The 21,575-nt window shown below is 42.2% G+C and overlaps 1 long non-coding RNA gene across 1 annotated transcript; it reads left to right on the top strand.

Annotated features, from left to right (window-relative positions):
* The first annotated feature begins 11,417 nt into the window (after positions 1–11,417).
* LOC128327373 (uncharacterized) lies at positions 11,418–21,350 on the top strand. Its single transcript, XR_008308609.1, has 3 exons — positions 11,418–11,519; positions 19,038–19,089; positions 21,245–21,350. It is a non-coding gene; the product is annotated as an uncharacterized LOC128327373 (long non-coding RNA).
* Positions 21,351–21,575: the final 225 nt, after the last annotated feature.

Genomic DNA, 21,575 nt, shown 5'->3' with positions numbered 1-21,575 from the left:
CAACTTGGAATGAAAAGAAAACAAAAATCCACTATAACATGCAAAAACCTTTGGGGATCTCCAAAGGCTTAAAAGGACCAGAGGATGTATGTATGGAGTGTGTGTGTGTTTCTCTCTCTCTCTCTCTCTCCATAAACACACATGTGTATGTTTGTGTGTGTGTATAACACATGCATGAAAGTCCAAAGACGTAGGTTTTGGGCGGCATAGAAACATGTTAAATAAATAAATAAAAGTCAGTAGTTTCAGTGGTTTAATGATTAAATGCTGTGTTAAAGCTAGCCAATTTGCAGATTAGGCAAAATAGCTAGGGAGTGTGAACTGCATTCTTACCCCATTCCAAATGCAAATATATCTGGCTATCATATTCACTTTTGAGCATACAAAAAGAGATCAAAAATACATATGGTTTTAGAATATTAATCAGCCTGGTGATAGAAGCAACTGTTTTGCATTTCAATAATATGCTGGAGGGTAAAGGAAATATTTATGTTTAACAGTGTCTGCTGCAAAGCGGTTCATTTATACTTACAGCATTTTAATGATGCAATACTGCCCTATGATCTTCCTCTTCCTCTTTCCCATTTTAGCAAGAGGATAACCAGCATTCAGCATTCCACAGTACAGACAGTGTTAACAGAACAATGACAATATGTCAGGACCAGCCCACCATTTGTGGTAGTGAGCAGATTGGATGAGGTAGACACAGTGCCATTGCTTCACTGCATCTCCCTTCATCCTCCTGCTGCCGCTAAACTCCCTGCTCTCCTTGCCTTTGAAATGCAGGTAGTACTTACACTTACATTTATATACCGCTCTATAGCTGGAAGCTCTCTAAGCGGTTTACAATGATTTAGCATATTGCCCCCCAACATTCTGGGTACTCATTTTACCGACCTCGGAAGGATGGAAGGCTGAGTCAACCTTGAGCCCCTTGGTCAGGATCGAACTTGCAACCTTCTGGGTACAGGGCGGCAGTCTTACCACTGCGCCACCAGGGGCAGGTAGAATAGAGAGACCAGCCATGGAGGAGTGGCAGCAGCTGCTGCTGCCATCAAAATATAAGAAACAGATGTGGGGTGAAAGGTATGGACATATGAACATAGGAAGCTGCCATATACTGAGTCAGACCATACGTCCATCTTGCTTAGTATTGTGTACACAGACTGGCAGCGGCTTCTCCAAGGTTGCAGGCAGGAATATCTCTCAGGCCTATCTAGGAGATGCCAGGGAAGGAACTTGGAGCCTAGATGCTCTTCCCAGAGTGGCTCCATCCCCTAAGGGGAATATCTTACAGAACTCACACTTCTAGTCTCCCTTTTGTATGCAGCCAGGGTAGATCCTGCTTAGCTTAAGGGTACAAGTCATGCTTGCTACCACAGGACCAGGGAGGGGGAAGGAGTTGTGTGTAGGGGGGAGTTGGAGAAGGATAGATGCAGGGATTGGGGAGAAGGGTCCCTGTGAGTAGAAGGGAAGGGAAGGAAAGGAAGTTCCTCTATGATGTATGTTGTGCAACACAAGGAAAGGGCTTTGTGGGGTGAGTGGAGGCCAAAATAATATTGAGCTGTGCAAAGGTCCTGTCACCCAGAACCCACTGCTGCTGGGGGCCTGGTAACTAGGGCCAGCCCTAGGACTGAGGTGCTCTACAGTGGGGGGTGGGGGTGGGGGGGTGGCAGATCACCAAACCACCTCAGGTGCTAGCAAGGCTTTAGCCAGGCCTGGAAGAAGAAGCCCTTGCCACCAGTAGGCTTGACCCTGCACCTCTGCCACACTTGCTGTTTAACTACTTGCTGTTTCTTGTCTGTCCTGACCAGAGATGGGCAAAATACTCAGAAAAAGTATTTTAGATACCAAATACCAAATATCTGATAAAATATATTTTAGATACAAAATACAAAATACTTGGTAAACAACCAATAAAAATACAAAATAGTATTTTAAAATACATAGCAAAGTGCAAAATACAATGCCTGAAAAAAGGAAATTCCCTGTTTCTTTTTGCTATGTTTCTCCACCAACCTCATGTTTCACACCAACCTCATCCCATTTTCAAAGAAACATTTTAGGCAGATCATTGAAAGGTCATTTCAAACTGATAAAGCCAGTTATCACTTGCTTTCCTCCTTGTTATACTACTTCTAACAGAGAATCCTAGAGTGAAAGGGCATGCCTCCTAAGAACTTGGTTGCTGTAGCTACAAAGACAACACAGGACTGACTGATGAACTTGAGCATACAAGCTTGCTGATGCTAATGGGCTGTTTGCTTGCAATAAAAAGGCAGCTCCTGAAGCAAAAAAGCCAAAGCAATGATTGGCTGATGTATTTTGGTTTCAGCAATGTATTTGAAAAATACAAAATGCCTGAACAAATGTATTTTAGGTACAAAATACAAAATAATGTTCTGAAAAGTATTTTAGATACAAAATACAAAAGTATTGAAAAAACGTATTTTAAAATACATGTATTTTAGATACTGCCCATCTCTGGTCTTGACACAGAATTGGTCTTATGGGTACGTCCTGAGTAGAGTCATGTCTGGGGGCCAAATTACATGTTATAGGGAAATGGATCATCCAGTTTTATAAACCTAAAATGTAGCCATGGAGGCTGCCAATTTACTCACCAAAATGGGAGAACAAATAAACTATATTCTTCCGTGAGGTATGTGGCGTATAGGTCTGCATTCTAGAAACTGTATTGACTACCAGTTAGGGTCTTTCCAGATGGCAAAAAAACCTGTGTAGCCTTAAGAGCTTGCATGCAAGTTGGAAAGCAAGAGCTTACTCACACTCCTGTAGGCTTGTGATTTCCTTGCATGGTCTCAGAACTGTCCATATAACCAGCTAGGACCTTGCACTGTTTCCACAGCGCATCCTGCTGGCCAGTTCTTCCTTTCCACAAATAATGCACTCTCTCCCTCATTTGTCAGGGTGTTTTTCACACGGGGCTTTTAGCTTGCATCTGCTCCAGAATGGAGGTTGTGCATTCACATATTGGCCACATTTACTCCGAAGTCCCTAGGAACTTTCGGGGAGCACTTCACACATGATTCGGGTTTTTCATTCTGCATTAGAGCATAGCCCAGTTTATATCCAGGGTATAAGAATCCAATTTTTGCATCGGTTTTTTGGGGTGACTTCAAACTCACAGTAAATCCTTCTGTGTGAAAAACACCCAGGAAGTACTAATAAATAGAAGTGGGTTATTCCCAGAAAGCAAGATCTAGCCAGCAGGTGACACATGAGATCACATTACAAGGAACCCAGAATGGTGTACTACATACTTGAGTTTTTCCTCATGAGGTCCCTGTGGCTGTCTGATCAGCCTGTGAGATCCTACAGGAAAGAAGACAGAATACTTGGGAAATGTTTTCCTCTTATTAATTTATGCTGATTTATGTGTGTTTGTCATTCTTATTTATATACTCTGCTTTTATAACTTCAGGTAAAACTTCAAAGTGTATTTGGAAAACAACAAAAATAACCTTTTTCAGCATTTGTACCTACAAGGTATTCTAGTTTACACAGTCTGAATGTCCAAAATTAGATTTTTTAGAAAGCAATTCCATTAAAATTAACATTTGTTTGGAAATGGTATATAAATTTAGACAGGAAAGGGAGGGATAATCCCCATCATGTTAAAAATGAGTCTCCACAACTGGCAGTTCAGCTGTATCATGAAATTTCAACCTGCATTTGCATTAATATCCACTTTAAGACTCTGTGACAAAGGGCCAGTTTGTAACGGTTACGATTAAAAGACGTATGCACCAAATATGTGCCTGTCTTGAAGTGTTCCATGCCATCCAGATGCCCTCCCAGTATGTCCTTTTATGGGGCGGCTGCTATACATGAGTATTAGAGTGCATGCAGAGCTGCCATCTGGATGAACAGCTTCCCCATGTGATAAAGGGATGCACAAGGAGGGCCTGGAGATGTTGCAAGATATTTCACAACAGGTACACAGTCAGCACATCACCCTGTTAATCACGTGGGCCAGGTGATACTTTGGGCCAGTATCTTCTGAACCAGCTCAAAGAGAGTATGTATGTATGTATGTATTTGTTATTTCTATTTACCTCCTACTCCTAATGGTTTCAGGCAATTCACATCAAGAGTAGGCAATCTGTGGTACCACCACTCAGTATATAGAATTCCATACTTGGTTTTGAAGTAATCAAAAACGACAAATATAAAAAGACAGTTACAGGTACTAAGGGGATAGAAGGTACTATAGAGAATATAAGAATTAAATTGGTTCACAGAACAGAACAGCAGTGTTCCCTCTAATTTTTATCATCAGTGAGCAGAAAGAGTTTTGTTCTGTGAGGCATGCAAAAATGTTTTATCTTGCCCCCATCCCCCCAACTCTCATTCTGTAGCTTATTAATCAACACAGAACTAGCTATTCATTACTAAGCACCATAAATATTTTTGTATTAAGTAATAAAATTTTATTATTATTATTATTATTATTATTATTATTATTAAATAATATTTAATATTGGCTACACAAGAACAGGCACTATGAAAAAATGCAATAAGAGCAAAAGTAGAAAAATCAACAACAAACAGCAAGTGACACCATTGTAAAGAAGCAGATGAAACCGTGGACAGAGGCGTAACTATAGGGGGGGCAGAGGGGGCACGTGCCCCGGGCGCCATCTTTTCTGGTCACGTGGGGGGCGCCGCCATGACAAATTGACATAGCAATACCAGGGGATAGTAGAGTAGAAGAAAAAGAAATAGAAAAAATCACAAAATACAAAAATCTACAAATTGAAATTGAAAGGCTGTGGCAGAAGAAGACCCAAATAATCCCAGTGGTAATTGGCACCCTAGATGCAATTCCAAAACAACTTGAAGAGCACCTCAACACCATAGGGGCCACCGAAATCACCATCAGCCAATTACAAAAAGCAACATTACTGGGAACAGCCTATATTCTGCAACAATATCTATAATAATAACAGCAACAACACTGATAATAAAATTCAGCCATCCCAGGTCCTTGGGAAGGACTCGATGTTTGGATAAAACAAACCAGTCAATAACACCTGTCTGACTGTGTAAACTATTATTATTATTTCTTGTTTACACAGTCAGACAGGTGTTATTGACTGGTTTGTTTTATCCAGACATCGAGTCCTTCCCAAGGACCTGGGATGGCTGAATTTTATTGTCAATTGTTATAGATATCATTGGCGGTCGGTGGGTGGTGGGTGGGAAGCATCTCCTCTGAGGCAGCAGATGGAAGGAGGAACCAGCAGAGCCCAGAGCGGTGTACTACATACTCAAGTTCCTCCTCACAACAACCCTGTGAAGTAGGTTAGGCTGAGAGAGAAGCGACCGGCCCAGAGTCACCCAGCAAGTCGCATGGCTGAATGGGGATTTGAACCCGGGCCTCCCCAGTCCTAGTCCAGCACTCTAACCACTACACCACGCTGCAGGCAAGGGCAGCTGCAGGAAAGGACAAGGACACTCCTGCTCTTGTCCAGTGACTTGCAGGGGACAGGAAGGAGCACAAAAATCCCCATTCAGCCATGATACTTGCTGGGTGAATCTGGGCCAGTCACTTCACTCTCAGCCTGACCTGCTTCACAGGATTGTTGTGAGAAGGAACTTGAGTATCTAGTACACCGCTCTGGGTTCCTTGGAGGAAGAGTGGGATATTCTATATTATTAATTCTTCTAGATGGGCCATGCACCCTGCGGGGTGTCTGGAAAGCAGTTTGACAGTTGGATCGGGGGTGCTGTGAAGTAGCATGGAGCTCGGAGGCTGGAGGCAGCTTTGGGAGCTGGACAGTTGGCTCTGAGGGCTGCGGGCGGCAGACGGTTGGCTGAGCTGCGCTGTGAAACGGAAGGGAGCAGGGAGCTCGGAGGCTGTCAGGCGAGCAGGCCACAGTCCCTGGCAGTGGCAGGGTGAAGCAAGGACTGCGAGACAGAGATAGAAAGATGGAGGACAGAGAGCACGAGCACGAGACTTGCGGGGGGGAGACTTGTGGGGGGGGGAGTGGGGGGCGAGAGCGTTGCAGGGGTGGCAAGAGCAAGTGAGATTGTTGTGGGGGCGGCGAGAGCATTTTGGGGGCAGCGAAAGCAAGCGAGAGCACTGCAGGGGTGGCGAGAGTGTTGCGGGGCCAGCAAGAGCGAGCGAGAGCGTTGCAGGGACAGCGAGAGCATTGCAGGGGTGGCAAGAGTGAGCGAGAGCATTGCAGGGGCGGCGAGAGCAAGCAAGAGCGTTGCGGTGGTGCGATGCCACAGGTGAGCTCCCTGCCTGGCATCTCCAGGTTGGGCTGAGCGGGAATCCTGCCTGAGAGCCTCGGGAACCCACTGCCAGTCTGTGTAGAGTAGACAGTACTAAGCTGGATGGACCAATGGTCTGACTCAGTGGAAGGCAGCTTCCTATGTTCATATTTTCCCTTGGGCTCATTTGCAAGGTGCCTGCCACTTTAAGGAAGCTCAGTGCTGTTTGCTGGACAGGTTTTCCCCAAGCAAACTTCTGCTTGCTTTGCAGCCCACTCTGGTATCCAGGCTCTATGGTATCCCCGGGGAGGGAGCCTCAAGCAGTGTCCCACAGTGTTCTGTGGCTCCACATGAGCACTGGGAGGGGGTAGGCAACCTCCCCTGCTTGCTGAACCTGGTTTTAGAGGAGAGGCTGGGAACTGGGTGACCCTCTTTTGACAGAGCCCTGTTTGAGAGCTTGCCGAGGTTTCACACGGGAGTGCTAACCCTGCCTTCAGACCTCAAGCCCTGTTTTTGCTTGTCGTGAGAATAGCCTCATTGTAAAACAGGTTTAAATCTAGAACCATGACTAGTCTGGGTCCTAAATGATGGAGAGAAACTTTATACCTGCCAATATGTACCTATTTCCCCATTCAGGTGAATGGGGAAATTGAGGCATGTCTGCAGGTATGAAACTTTCCCTGTAATCTAGAACCCCCTGGTTGGCCAGAGTTCTAAACCACAGAGAGAAATTCCCCACAATCAGTTCTTTCTGCAAACAAGGGCTGAATGCCTGAAGAGCTGGTGCCGGGGCAAATGAATACATTGGTATGGAGGTGGGTCTAGCCAGTTTGCTCCAGTTCTACCTCCCTGCATTGATTTCACCCCATTTTATGATTTCTGAAATTTGCTGTCAATTGTCCCACCAAATGTTACCTACACTTCAAAACAGACCTCAGTTATGCATGAAACAGTAAGCTTTTAACTTCACAGTGCCTTATGGATGTGTGCTACAGACAGGCTGCAGCCACTACCCACTCAAAGATTGAACTTCTAAAAACCTCAATGATGCAGTTAAACCCTGAAGAATGATCATCTCCTGCTAATAAGGCTTAATAACAGGTCTTGCTTCCCTTGATTAACCTATGACTTTTCAAGCTGCATTTTGGCAAATGAAGTTAATCATGGAATGCAAGAGATGGCTGCAAGATCAAACGCAAGAGGTGGCACTGCAAAAATCACTCCAGGGGTCTTCTTCCTATGTGACTACCCCCATCAAATCCCTGAAGTAAACACAGCAGTAATCTGTGGGACAGTTTGGATTCTCTATAAGCACACACCTTAAATTTATTTGCAAGCTCTGTTCTTAGTGAGTTTTACTGCTGCAGGAGCATAGCTTTAATTGGGCAGATGTGTTCTGAGAACACGGTCACCCCAGGCCACCCTGAGAAGAGAGGCTGCTCTCTTCCCCATTGCCTTCTCTCACCCACTATTTCCCAGCTGTCTTATGAAAGAGGAAAGAGCCTTTTCAGCCACATTCCACCTTGTGAGCTGGCTGGGATATGGTGGCAAGCAGGAAGTGTCAGGAAGAGGAGGAGGGAGAGTGGAAAGACACTACATAGGAAATTTGATGTTGAGTGAGGAAGCCAGAGGTTTAGTGGTGGTGGTCAGGCTCTGTGGTGTTAGGGCTTTGAGCAGTGTCAGCAACAACGGTAGTGGCAGCAGGAGGGTGGCAAAAAGCAAAATAAAATAAGTGGAGCAATGTTCATTTATGGAACATGGTCCCCTGCTGACTTTGCTATGCCACTGTACTAGAAAATCTTATAACAACATCTACGGTTGTTGGATCAAGAAGATTTAGATTCCAGCCTCTGCTCACGTATGAAATGAGACAGATACCTAGGGTCAGGATATTGATTGGTTCAGAAACATTAGGGGGCATTTGAAAATATAAGGAAAGGAACTGATCATGAAGAACAAAGGGTGGCTAACCCTTATCTGGCTTTTGGAGTGGATTTCCACCCCCAGCTGCATAAAGGTGCATAAACAAGCAAATCATTGCACTCCCAGCTATGCTCTTGTTGTCAAACTCTTACCTGCACCCTGGTACACAATATATACACAAGTATAGCCTCTCACCAGTTATAATATTTATGTTATTAATAAAAATATGACACAGGGTATAAAACTATCACAAAATGAATGGGCTTTCTATGGTGAGGTAGTTTCTATCCCATTCCCATTATAAATCCACTGGGAGAAAAATCACCCCCAAAATGAATGTGCTTTCTTCAGAGATGTGGTATCTATCCCATGCCCACGTAAAGGCCTTTGAGATGGGTGGGTGGGACACCCTGTTTCTCTTTGGAAACTTCACTATTGTTTCCCTTGATGATGATAGTAAATCTGTCCAGAAACAGAGCTATTATATCCTTGTAGGGGTCTCATTCCTGTCCATTCCATTTCATAATCAACGCAAAATAAATACTTGATTTTTTGAAGGCATACACGTTACAGAAAACTTCCATTGTGACCTACTCAGGTGTGTGTGTGGGGGCGGGGGGGGGGGAGATCCCTGAAGTTCAGCTTCTTGTCTACAGAAGCCACACAAACATTAAAATAAATATGAGTCGAATCAATTATGTGTTGATTATATGCTGGGTCCAATTTACAACTCAAGAAGGGTATCCACATGCACAGCCTAACTCAGGCTAGGGCAGGCCAGCCTTGCTTACACTTCACATGTGAAGTGTAGGGAGTAAGGTTGCTCCTGGCGCTGCACCCGTGCCAAGCCCAAGTTTCTAGCCTGGCATTTAGCCAGGGTTAAGCAAACCTGTGGTTTGCTTAACCTTGGCCAGTGATCATCTGGGCAATTGCTTCCGGGTTAAACAGCTTCCTCCCTGCCCACTGCCATTTCCAGCAGTGAGCCGGGGGAAGGAGCAGCTGCCACACTCATACCCCAGGGTACCCTGGGATGCATTTCCTTTCACTGTGCTGCTGCTTGTGTAGACTCATGGCGTGGCCAGGGGAAGAATGCTGCTTCTCGTCTTTCCAGAAGAACGAGAGGCAGCGGAAGATCATGTGTATAGCCTTAAAGTCTGAGAGGGGGGGTTCTGTCAAAAGAAAACTCCACACATTAAATGATAAATAAAATGGCAAGATTAATTATAACAAATAGCTACATATCTCTTTTGAATCTGGTGGTGTTACCCATGCAGCAGACTGGCATTTATCATATTTAAGCAAAAGGAAACAAATCAAAGTAATACATTTTTAATTAGTAGCTTAACTGTGATTAATGATGTCTGTGCCCTTCTGGTGAAAGGGGAAAAAAACATTTTGGAAATCAACTTCATCCTACCTGATGGCCTGTTTAAAAGGCAAATAAATTGAACAACAGTATGTTGTATGAAACCTTTAAACTGGAAAACTGCTCATAAGAGCAAGGGGAAAAAGCATTCATTTCAGAGATCTAATAACCCACCAAATAATATGAAAATGGATAACAGTATCAAAAATGCTTTCAAAGATGCCTTGGGCAGGGGAACCGCAATAAAGTGACTGAAAAAGTGTAATTGAGTGGAGACATTTTAGCTACCTAGTTTACATTTTAAGGACTCAGATATGTAGGAAGGAAGGGAATAAAGAGATGAACGTCTTGCAGCTATTCCTACAATATTGTGTTCTACAAGTATGAACCTGCAAGAAAATGTTGCAGTATATGCCTGGTGTTACTGAGCCTGTGACATGGTGAAAAAACACACGTTAACAACAAAGACAGGAGTACCTGCTGTAACTTGGGTCTTACTTCATATGCAAATTTTGTTTTTCCTTTTTTCTGGGTGCTCAGTCTCAGCTCCTTTTCAAACCCCTTCCCCCTCAGAAACACAAAGCTGTGAAATGGCTGGGTGGAAAGCAAAGGTTCTTACATGCCTTTCCCACTCAGAAGCAGAAGGGGTTGTGGCTGTCTTGAGGGAGTATTTTTCAAGCTGAAAAATTTCCCACTCTTCTTGTTCAAAATCTCCCCCGCACACAGAATTCCATTAGCTCTGTCCACCTGCTTGTCTGCTAATTGCACTCTGCCCATGAACATTACATTACATTGACAAACATGGGGGCAGTTGGGTTGGAGTTGACCCCTTTAGGGTTTTTGTTGTTGTTCAGATATTTTGAACATCAACAAATCTGTGGGTCACCCTGAGACTGCTGGTACCTGCCACTCACCTGCAAGCACTCCAATTGTCCATCTATAAGGATCATAACATTTCCAGTTTTTTTCAGAAATAGGTATAAGATAAGATAATTATTAGCAGACAAGACTCTTCAGAGAATACCATTGTAAATCATTATATTTTGCTGCCATGCAACATGGAGAGCTTTCCTCTTCTCTTTATAGATTCAGCTAGTTTATGGGACAGTGGATATTGATTAATGGGCAAATGACTCTGGCAGGCATCTTTTTGTTTCAAAACATCTAGAATGTACCTAGGACACCCAGACATTGGCATGAAGAAGTGACTGATTTACTTGTTCTGATTAGAATTGCTAGGCCCATTTTTAGGTATTTTAAAAAGATTGGATTGTGCATTGATTAGGATTAGAAGGAGAAACTGAACTAATATTGCCTTAGGATTAGTATTGCTTGTGTGCTTTCGTCTATATACTCCATGATAAGCTATATATTTATATTTTCTTCTTTAAAAGTAACTGGCTTCATTCAAGCAGGTATAAGGGTATGTCCCTTGTTACATTTCACTGTGGTTACATTTTGTTCATTACATGTTCACTCCACTGACTTCTCATCTAACTTAGAGAATTTCTAACATTAATTACAGAATTGGTAAATGCGTTTTGCTGCAGTTTTCAATCTGTATCTTAATTTTTTAAAAAAAAACAAAACAGGTTACTGAGGCATATGAGTGCATATGTGCACTGATTCAAGTCAAACAGCTGCAGGAAGATTCCTTTGTAGGCTGTCAATGTATATCTGCACTTGTGCATAGTGGTAACCTTTAAAGGGGGTGTCTGGCGAGGCCGGCTGTCCTTACCTCCGAGGACAGAGTGGCGAGAGGGCCCAAGGCGACAGGGGTGGGTGGCAGCCGGGGAGAGATGGAGGAAAGACTGCCAACGGGCAGGGACTCCACTCCAGTGGAGGAGGACCAGAGCCCTGATAAGACCAAAGGGGAGGTGTGCGAGGATAATATCAGCAGCTTGCCTCCTGGAGGGAGGGAGTCTGAGCAGGAGGAAGGAGAAGGCAAGAAGCATTGGCAACAGCTGTAAGGGGTAATCAATTACAGGTAATAAAGAGGGGTGTTGGCCCTGTAATTGGGGGCAGGTTATGCATAGCCTGTGAGGAGGCATATAAGAAGCCTGGATGAGAGGCTGGCTGGTGGAGAGTGTCAGGGGCCCCCAGAGAGGGGCAGACAAAAAGAACAAGCCGCCTGGGACAGAGGAGGCACAGGGTGACGCTCAATACCCTCCTTGTTTTTGCTCTGAGGCCGGATCTGATAAGCATAGCCAGGCTGGGTAAAGGAGACAGGGATGTGTAGCTGGGTTGGGGGGAAGACAAAGTGAAAACGGGGGCAAATAGCATTTGCTCAGTAATATAGACAAATTCTGGAAATAAAAAAAACTGGAAGGATGGCAGTTCACCAATACAGCCACGCCACTCTGCAATAGGGGTGTGGATGGAACCGGCTGGCCTGATTTTGTTTGAGTCCAGACTGGATTCATACCAGACCGGCCAAGCTCGGTCCAGCCCCCATCGAACCCCACCCCAGTCCAGTGCGGGTGGGGGGGGGTTTCATGATTTTTTAAATAAATAAATAAATAAATAAATAAATACCTCCAGCCCCTTTGGGGGGCTTCCTGCAGGCCTGGGGGGGGGGTGTTCCGTGAAGGTTCCCCCTTCCCCCACCAGCCTCTTAAATCACCACCGAGGCCGGATAAAAGGATTCTTTTCGGCCTGTTCAGGCCTCTGTAAGTGTGTGCGGTGGCCATTTTGGCTGCTGTCGTGCATGCCCATGGCCTCACAGAGGTCATTTGCGCATATGTGTTGGCCAAGCAATTTGGAACCCCAGAGTCTGGAGATAAATTCACAGGAGAAAATGTTGTAAGCATCCCCACATGGAAGTTTCCCTGGATGATATCCTGACTACATTTATTAGAGGAAGTCCCATTGAAATGTAGTAGTCCTTTCAAGTAACTATTGATTAATTTAATCAGGATATCAGTCCCTGTATTTTGACTTCTCATGGAATGGAGAGCAGAGAACAATACAATAACATTCGTAATAGGTAAGAATCTGCTGCTGCTAGATTTATGAAATGAAAGGAGAATAAAAGAAATGGGGACTGGACTGATTACAGTTGAGCAAAAACCAAACAGAAATTTGATTATTTATTTGTGAAATCTCTTTACTTGTAGTACTTAATTGGGAGGGACACAACCCATTACTGATATACTGTACATCATCCAACATATTTATTTCAAATTAACATAATGATAATATGATGCTAATGGTAAATAAGGCATAAGGGTTTTGCAGTACATCCATAAGATCACCCAGCTTTTTCTCAGGATTAAGTAATCTCGGGAAAGTATTTACTTTTTGGTTCTGTAGTAACAATCTATAAGGAAAGTAGTCAAGAATTGGGATTGTATAGGATTAAGGATGTCCATTAGCTAATGCATGATGAGAAAGTGACCAGCTGGTTAAATGACAATTTTAACCAAACTCACCTTTCAATTTTAACCAAACTCATCCTCTGCATAGTAAATTGTTAAATCAGTCCTGGAAAGGGCACACTTGAGCTAGTTTGAAGCCAATTTTTGTCATATCCCAATGGAAATCTGATGTCATTTGGGAAAAATAATCCAATTTTCCCAGTAAAGTAAATTGATTCAATGCAGTAAATCTCACTTCTCAAAAACCAGAACTATAATGAAATGTTTTCATTTTACATGAATCATTATGAGCTAAATTACAGCCCTCTTTGGAAAATACTTGAACTACCAATTTCAAAAGATTGTTCTGGAATGATCTCCTGCCATGTTGGGCCAGCACAGCCATGGTTTACTATTCATGTGTTCAAAAATCATGTTCAAAGGCACTTTTCTAAAGGATGTAAATGTTAAGCCTACAGAAAATTGCTCTTCAAGTTCTCTGAACGAAACAGATGGCTCCAAAGTTAGACAATTTGACAGGTCACGGGTGGAGAAAAAAGAACACAAGCAGATGAAGTAATATGGGAGTCTAACAAAAGGTATGCTGAAATGGGACCAATAAGAAATAAAAAGGTATAGAGGTGAATAAAGCATTGAACAGACAGTCCTAGTCACCAGGGTGGAGGAACCAAATGCTCCATTTTAATGTATTATACATCAGAAGCTGAACAAAATGACCATAAATAGAGCAGCCAGGAAGCAAATCAGGTTTTTACCTGCTCTATAGATGACTCAAATGGAGTCACATTTAGAAAAAAATTCTTGCTTCTCATGAAATAATTTTCTGTTTATCATAGGTCTAGAGCAAAATAGGCAACCAATTCCTTTGCATAGGGAAATGCAAGCTCCAGACTGTAGTCCATTACTATCAGAGGCAAAGAGCAAAATCTGATTAGAATACAAATGTGACACATGAGACTAATTACTTGTGGCTGATGTGGAAGAAGAAGAAATTCCTTTTTGCCATGACAATAGATGTTCTTATCTCTTTGTACATGTGCATGTGTTGACAGGAATTAAATACCAGTACCAATCTCTTTTGCAATCGAAACACAGAATATTACATACAGCCTAGCAGATTTGAGTGTGGGAAATCCATCATTTCATCAGTGAATTCTAGGAGTCCAGTAATATTTGAATTGACATTTGACATACCTACACACTTCCCATGCCAGGAAGTCATCAATTCATAATGACTGTTAGCCTGTGAGAAGCCAAAGCCTGAAAGGTGTGCTGTGATGAAAAACTCTCAATTTGCATAGAATTTGTGTAAGAAATTCTTTTTGATAACAGCCATCAGACCTACATATTCATGGAGGTATAGAATCCCCAAAAAGCCACACTGCATCATTCAGAGCTACTGTACATGTGACATGTGCTTTCAAAACATTGTGCTGCTTGAATCAACAATATTTAAAGCAGAAAATGTAATTATGCACTACATTACGCCAAGGTAATGCAATCTATATGGCAAATCCAGTTAGCTGGACATGTCGAGTCTTAGCATAAACTTGTTGCACATTCCATCATTCCTATTAGTAGAGAAGATGCTATCAATGAATATGGAACGACAGACTCCATTTAACTAATTAAAACAGCTGGGATACTAAAAGGTGCAAAATGGAGTTCTTAAATTTCTAGTTCATAAATGCTATGAAAACTATTCATCTAGTCTGAACATGAACACACAGCTGAATGTGATAAAACCTACCTGGCAGTGATGCTTGCTTTTACAAAAATGTTACTGAACTGTTTCTTTGGAAAGCTAATAAAAAAGCATGTGAGAAGTAGGTAATCTCACTACTTTCACTTCTATCAGTGTGAGCATAATTAAATGTCAAGCAGCATTCCTTTTTATACAGTCTTTATCAGCATTTGTGTCTATTCTGTAACCATCACTATGCTAGTACTGGTGTTTGCCTCTAAATCCCAGGAACATAGTTACAATATCAAAGTCTTTATAGGTACAGTATTACTTTAATTTGATTTTTAAAATCTTATTTAAGTAACCTAAGCCCTTACTAGGCTGTCTGATAAGTGATCCTGTTTATATAGTTGCATAAGCATAGACTAAAAAAGCGGGGGGCGGGATATACAACACAATCAGCTACTTCAATTATTCATTTCCCAAGGTGATATAGGAACCCAATTATTTTAAGATGCCTACTAGCATTGTACTGGATATGACATGAATATCTTCATCAGATGTTATTTATAGTAATATTATACACATGTTGATACTTTTGCAGTAACTGAAGATCACCAATAATTTATGTATTGGAAAACCACATGTAAATCATCATGTGAGATGAGTATGCAAATTTTGTCCTATGTAAACATGGTGTAAATTTGTTAGAAATTAACAATAAACCATAGCTTCTTGCTGAATATGCATATGTTTATAACCATGTGAATATTTGTCACATATGACAGTCTTCCTGTATGGAAGTGAATTCTATACACTACTGCTACTGCTACTGCTACTACTGTTTATATAACGCTCTTCAACCAAAGTTCACAAAGCGGTTTACAAAGAAAAATACATAAATGAAATGGTTTCCTATCCCCAAAGAGCTCACAGTCTAAAAGAAACATAAGGCAGATACCAGCAACAACCACTGGAGAGATGCTGTGCTGGGGCTGGATAGGGCCAGTTGCTCGCCCTCTGCTAAATATAAGAGAATCACCACTTTAAAAGGTGTGCTCAGTTAGCAGGGGTAAGAAATTGTTGCATATGGGGGGGAAAACATGGCTCTGGACAAGGTTGAATATGTATTCTTATTAAGAATAGGATGTCAGTTTTGGTTTAAACAACATTTACTATCTCTGGATTGAGCTATATAGCTGTGTATAAGCTATATTATATGTTTATGTGTTATTATGTGTTATTATGTGTTTAAAAGACTAGCCTTTGGCTAGTCTTTTAAAGATGTTGCAATTCTTGCAATATGCATAATTAATCTCTAGGTGTCACTATAGTACTTTTTGCACAGCAAAAAGGATAGCCAATGTTAGCTACAGAGTGGGAAGGACGCTATATTTGTTAGTTGCTACAACACTGTTATTGTGTGTTGGTTTTAATGGTCTGGAAATCCCTTCATGCTAGGGATGTGCATGAATCATGATTCAGAGAGCAATTCGTAACACATGGCCTGCACCTTTAAAACAGAGGAAAGCAGGTGCATACCTGCCCCTCTACTGCTTGCTGCCACTTCCTAAATTGGTGGGGCTCCTCCCAGCTATCTGCACATGCCAGCAACACCCAGCTGCCCCCGCACGACACCAGCACCAAAATGGCCTTCATACATGAGGAGGATTTATTCATGCTTGCTTGCAAGCTTTTTAAAGAAAGTGCATGAAACTGAAACATCACTAAAAGTGACTTTCAAATGAGTATATTTTGTCAATTCTTTTGCATACTGGCTAAAGCAATCATTAATATTTTCACCATTTGAAACAAAGTACATGGTTACATTTGTTTATATGCATGCATACTTTTGGTTTCACTTTTGCTATATTTGTATGGGCAGAGGCATAACTAGGGAAAACGGCGCCCGGGGCAAGCACTGAAATTGTGCCCCCCCCCGCCGCATCCCCCCCGCTGCCACCCCAACATACATCTGACTGACACACATGTTTCAGAAAACTTTTATTTTAAAAATTTTAAAAATTTAAAAAATTACCAAAAATTTCAAAATGCACTACATACTTAGGTTTTTCCTCACAACAACCCTGTGAAGTTGGCTTGTATCTCAAACATCAGAATTATGATGCAGTGATGATACATACTACATTATACTTAGGTTTTTCCTCACAACAACCCTGTGAAGTTGGCTTGTATCTCAAACATCAGAATTATGATGCAATGATGATTATTATGATTATGATGCCCCTCCCTCACGCCCTGGTTCTGTTCCTGACTTTCCCTTGTGAGTGACTGTATTTTAACAAAACGAAAACCAAGGACTCCAAAGTAATTCGAGGGACTAGGGTGATAGTGCTAAAGACTCCTTATTCTCCCACTGTTAAAGAAAGTCTCCCCTTTTCCAAAACCGCACGCTATTTACACCAGAAAAGGTTTCAAATGGAGGGGGAAGCATTTATGCTTTGTTTTATGTTACGATTTCAAAGTTAGAAAAACTATAAAAGGGCCATTTTAGAGAAGATATGCACTGCCTTAGTTGCAAATCCTGCTTTTTTGAGATTCCCTGCAATTGAATAAAGCGATAATATACACCTTTGCTATTTAAATTGGTTGGAGAGTATTTATGACAATAAAAAATGAAATGGCATTTCAGATGCAACATTGGTTGCCTAAGACCACTCAGATTTAACTAATCTTCATCACATTGACAAAAAGAGCAATTAAAATTAAAATCCATGACTAAAACCAAACCACTTTGGGGTTGTTTTTAATGAAAGGTGGTATATAAATTTAACAATAAATGTTTAGAAGTATATACTTTCACCCCCTGCCCAACCTACAATTAATTCCAGCTTATTTTCAAAGGGCTTCTAGTTTTATTTACAAATTGCTTGGCAGCACCAATGTTTAAGTAATCGCTAATTGCTCCTAATGATAGTTTTACTTATTGTTAAATTTATATACCACCTTTCATTAAAACATTCTCTGTTCATCTGATTTTCAGTCTGGTTAATTAAATCGGTGGAGGTTTAGACTTTCCTGATGGGCTGAAACAGCTAATCCATTTTGATGATGACATATAATTAAATTAGCTTGCATTACATAGTGAAAAAGTCCAGGAAGGGAGAGATGGGGGGATGTGGAACCCAAGGTTCCACATCCCCCCATCTCCCCCTCCCTGAACCTTTTCAGTTAAAACGTGGTTAGATTATAGGGGAGGAAGGACTTGAATGAGCAAAAAGGGGAACTGGTTCAAGCATTCAGGAAGTTGTTCAGAAGAGGGAGTTGTTCAGGAAGTTTGCTCTGGTGCGTGTCCTCCTCTCGATGCATGCGCGACTGGTGGCGGGGCGGCGGGGCGCGCCGGGGAATGAGAGTCAGAGACTTGGACTACGAAGACGCCACGGTGCCCAGTGCTGGATGAGCAATGCCGGGGGGGGGGGGGGCCCGCTCTGCAATAAATAAATAAATAAATAAATATTCCAGCAAATCGGCGGGGGCACTTTTTGGCGCCCCCTGCCAATTGGCACCCGGGGCACGTGCCCCCCCTGCCCCCCCTATAGTTATGCCTATGTGTATGGGAGAATGTATTTGATACTAATTATTTTTTTCAGATTTAAGTTACATCCATTGTTGACATTACAGTGGAATGAGATCTCATAAAATCAGGGATGCAAGATCCAAGCACCTAGTAGCTACAGGCAATTTAAAGAACTGGTACTGGTTATTAGGTTGCTAAGCAAGGCAGGAAGCAGATTTCTCCTCCTCCCATGTTTGCTGCTGAACGAAGGGAAGAAGAGATCAAAGTGTATCCATGATATAAGGATCCCTCTTTATCTGAGAAGGTATCTAATATAACACATTCCGGTCTGCAACTCCCTTTCCCTCCAAGTTGACTCCTAGAAAAACAAGCTGGTTTCAAGTTGTGTGGACATTTTGCATCTCTGTTCATAAAGAATAAATCTCTGTTCATAAAGGAAAAGGTCACACAGGAAGCCAAAGATTTTTATCATGATCAATAACGTTTTGTTGTGCACTGAGTAATAGCTTTTTACCTCATAGGTTAAACTGTCCATATTTATGGTGAGATGTGCAGATGTAACCTTAATAAAATGTATTGATTAACCAGAAGAATATCATGGCAGGAATAGAAAAAATCAAGCATTTTGATTTCATGTCACTTGCTGACACCAATTCTTGTCTGCAATTTTATGGCAATGTTCTGAGACCTGTGATTAAGCTACTTCAAGTTAAGATGGAACATTTAACAAAAATGAAAGAAGAATATAACTTGCATACAATTAGTCAGCAAACTTAATATCCAAAGCTAAGCCAGATGGCCGAATGCCATGGAGGGGGAGGGGGGAACCTGTCAGAATGCTTCATCATAACAGGCAGAAGGAATCTGAACTAATCATTAACATCTGTTTGAATCTAATTTCTATAGGTCCCAGAAATTACTGTGCACAGGCGAAACATCCCACATCATATAAATAAGAGTGAGTACATTTTTTATCAACAGTTTTACAACCTGGCAATTCCCACATGCCTTTAGGACATAGTTCTCAAACTGGCTCTCTCTCTCTCTCGAGAGAGAGAGCCACTGATTGTCAGGAAGGGTGCAAGCTGGCCCCTAGCCTCTCCCACTGTGTGTTTCGATTGAGCAAGGAGCAAACATTAACAAACTTCTCTTAATCATTGTAGTATCAAGAATTGTTATGCCAGATCCATTTTGCTGACGGTCAATGCTGAACTTCACTAGGACTGATCCATTCTGAACCGGGCATACCTTTTGCTTCCTTAAGGTCCCCTCTGGTGGTCCTGCAGGATGCAACTATGATCTATGATCTTGTGCCCTGAGTTCCGATTAAAAACTGCATCTTTGTCACTCTATATCTCATCATTCAACATAACTGAATACATGAACTGCTTCCATCTTCTTTATATATAATTCTCTAAGACATATCCATGGCTAATCCTATGCATGGCAGCTGTCACAAAAGTGGATAGCTATTGGGGGGGGGGGGGAGAAAATGACGGCAGCAGCAGTAGTGGCAGCTGGCCGGCCGGCCAGAAAACAGTGGTGGCAGCAGCAGGTGGGAGAAGAAGCTGGCAGGTGGGAGAGAGAAGAAGCTGGTGGTGCCTGGCTAGCCAGAAAGCGGGGGGGGGGGAGCAGGTGGGCGAGAAGAAGCCGGATGGCCAGTCAAAAAGCAGCGGTGGGAGGGGGCAGAAGAAGCCAGTGGGCAGGACAGAGAAGAAGCAAGCCAGAAAGCAGCTGGGGGAGAGTTGGACAGGAGAAGAAGCCGGCATCCAGCTGGCTAGAAACCGACGGGGGGAGGGGGGAGAAAAAGACAGCAGTGGGTGGGTGGGCCAACTGGAGGCACAGATGCTCTGCGCCCAGCCCAATTAGTATAAAATATTGTGTTTACGGTGAACATGATGTTTGGCCTGCAACAGCTGTTTCACATGGTGTTTCCACTTGCTGCAGTTGCTGTATGATGGATACAGGAGCGTATCTAGGGTGGGGCAGGCAGGGCACGTGCCCCGGGTGCCACTTGAAGGGGGGGGCGCCATTCTTAAAAATTAAAAAAATTAAAAATGGCTACTGAAAACAAAATGACCACCATGCATGCTCAAATGGCCTCTGTGAAGCCCTAGGCCAGACCAGGCCTTGCAGAGGCCATTTGAGCATGCACGGTGGCCATTTTGTTTTCAGTGGCCATTTTAAAAAAAATTATTTTGAAAAACGGCCACTGCACATACTCAAATGGTCCCTGAGAGGCCCTAGAGGCCAGCAAGGGGAGGGGGAACAGTTGCAGACCCCCTACACATGGCCTTTAGGAAGCCCCCCTGAAGGGGCTGCAGGTATTTTTTTTAATATAATATGTCACTGTACGCATATTTAGTTTGGCACTAAGTACAGAGAATCAGGGCTTGTGAATACTGAGCTGAAGCTTATGAGCTAGGATTATATTCATTTGCTCTTACTTTGCTTCTTGTGATAAGTGTGTTAAATGTGATGTCTTAATAATATGGCTATTAATGGTGAGTTTGTCTGTGAATCAGTGTGAAATCCTTAGTATTAAGGCCCACTGGGAGTTTCTTGCTCTCTTTCTCTCATTTTAACTGTCTTTCTGAAATACTAGAATATATCCCAAGTAGTGACACAGTTTACTCTGCATATCCTTTAATTATTTTCAGAGTATCTGGGAAAAGTCAAATTCTGCATTTATTTTTAAAATGTATGTAATAGCTATGCTACAATGCATAGTAGAGAATTAGACAGGCACTTCTGTTTAGTTTTCCAAGTACACCTCCACACAGTATTTGGGTATTTCATGAGCCCCAGCATACTAAAATTTGTAGTTTCCCAGCATTTTTTGGTCTGGCTACGTCCACTGCTAAATAGTTTTTGAAATATTAAAAGATTAACGAGCTTGACTTGTATTTTTGAGTTGATATTATGGTAAAGCTGTCTGAAAGATGGGTGTCAGATGTTTGGACAGGGGGCGCAATTTCAGTGCTTACCCTAGGCGCTATTTTCCCTAGATACTCCTCTGGATGGATATGCTTGTGTGTATTCACCCAGAGCCCAGCAGAGCAGTGAATGCTTACAAATGAGCCATTAAACACACTTCTTTTGGCTTGTTTCAGCTGCTGTTTGGAGGCTCAAGTGGTGACTTTTTGGATTAGGGATGTTACACATTTTGCGAATTTCTCATAAAGAAGAGAAAATATAGGCAGGTGAGACTTAGGATCGTGGCTTTTAGTTTGGATTATATATTTCTCCATTTCATCTGCTTCTCGTGTTTCATTTCAATCTGTACCTTACACTGAAATTTTAAAATCATCACAATATTACTATCAATACCATCACTCAACAAAAATATAGATTTTATTAAATGACATAAAAAGTTACTTTTGACACTTTGTAGAGACAATATATAAAGTCCAACAGTACAGTAACAAAACTATATACTGGCAA

This window comes from Hemicordylus capensis, chromosome 5 (assembly GCF_027244095.1).
Source record: "Hemicordylus capensis ecotype Gifberg chromosome 5, rHemCap1.1.pri, whole genome shotgun sequence".
Taxonomy (NCBI): Eukaryota; Metazoa; Chordata; class Lepidosauria; order Squamata; family Cordylidae; genus Hemicordylus; species Hemicordylus capensis.
This window is presented reverse-complemented; position numbering and strand designations above follow the sequence as displayed.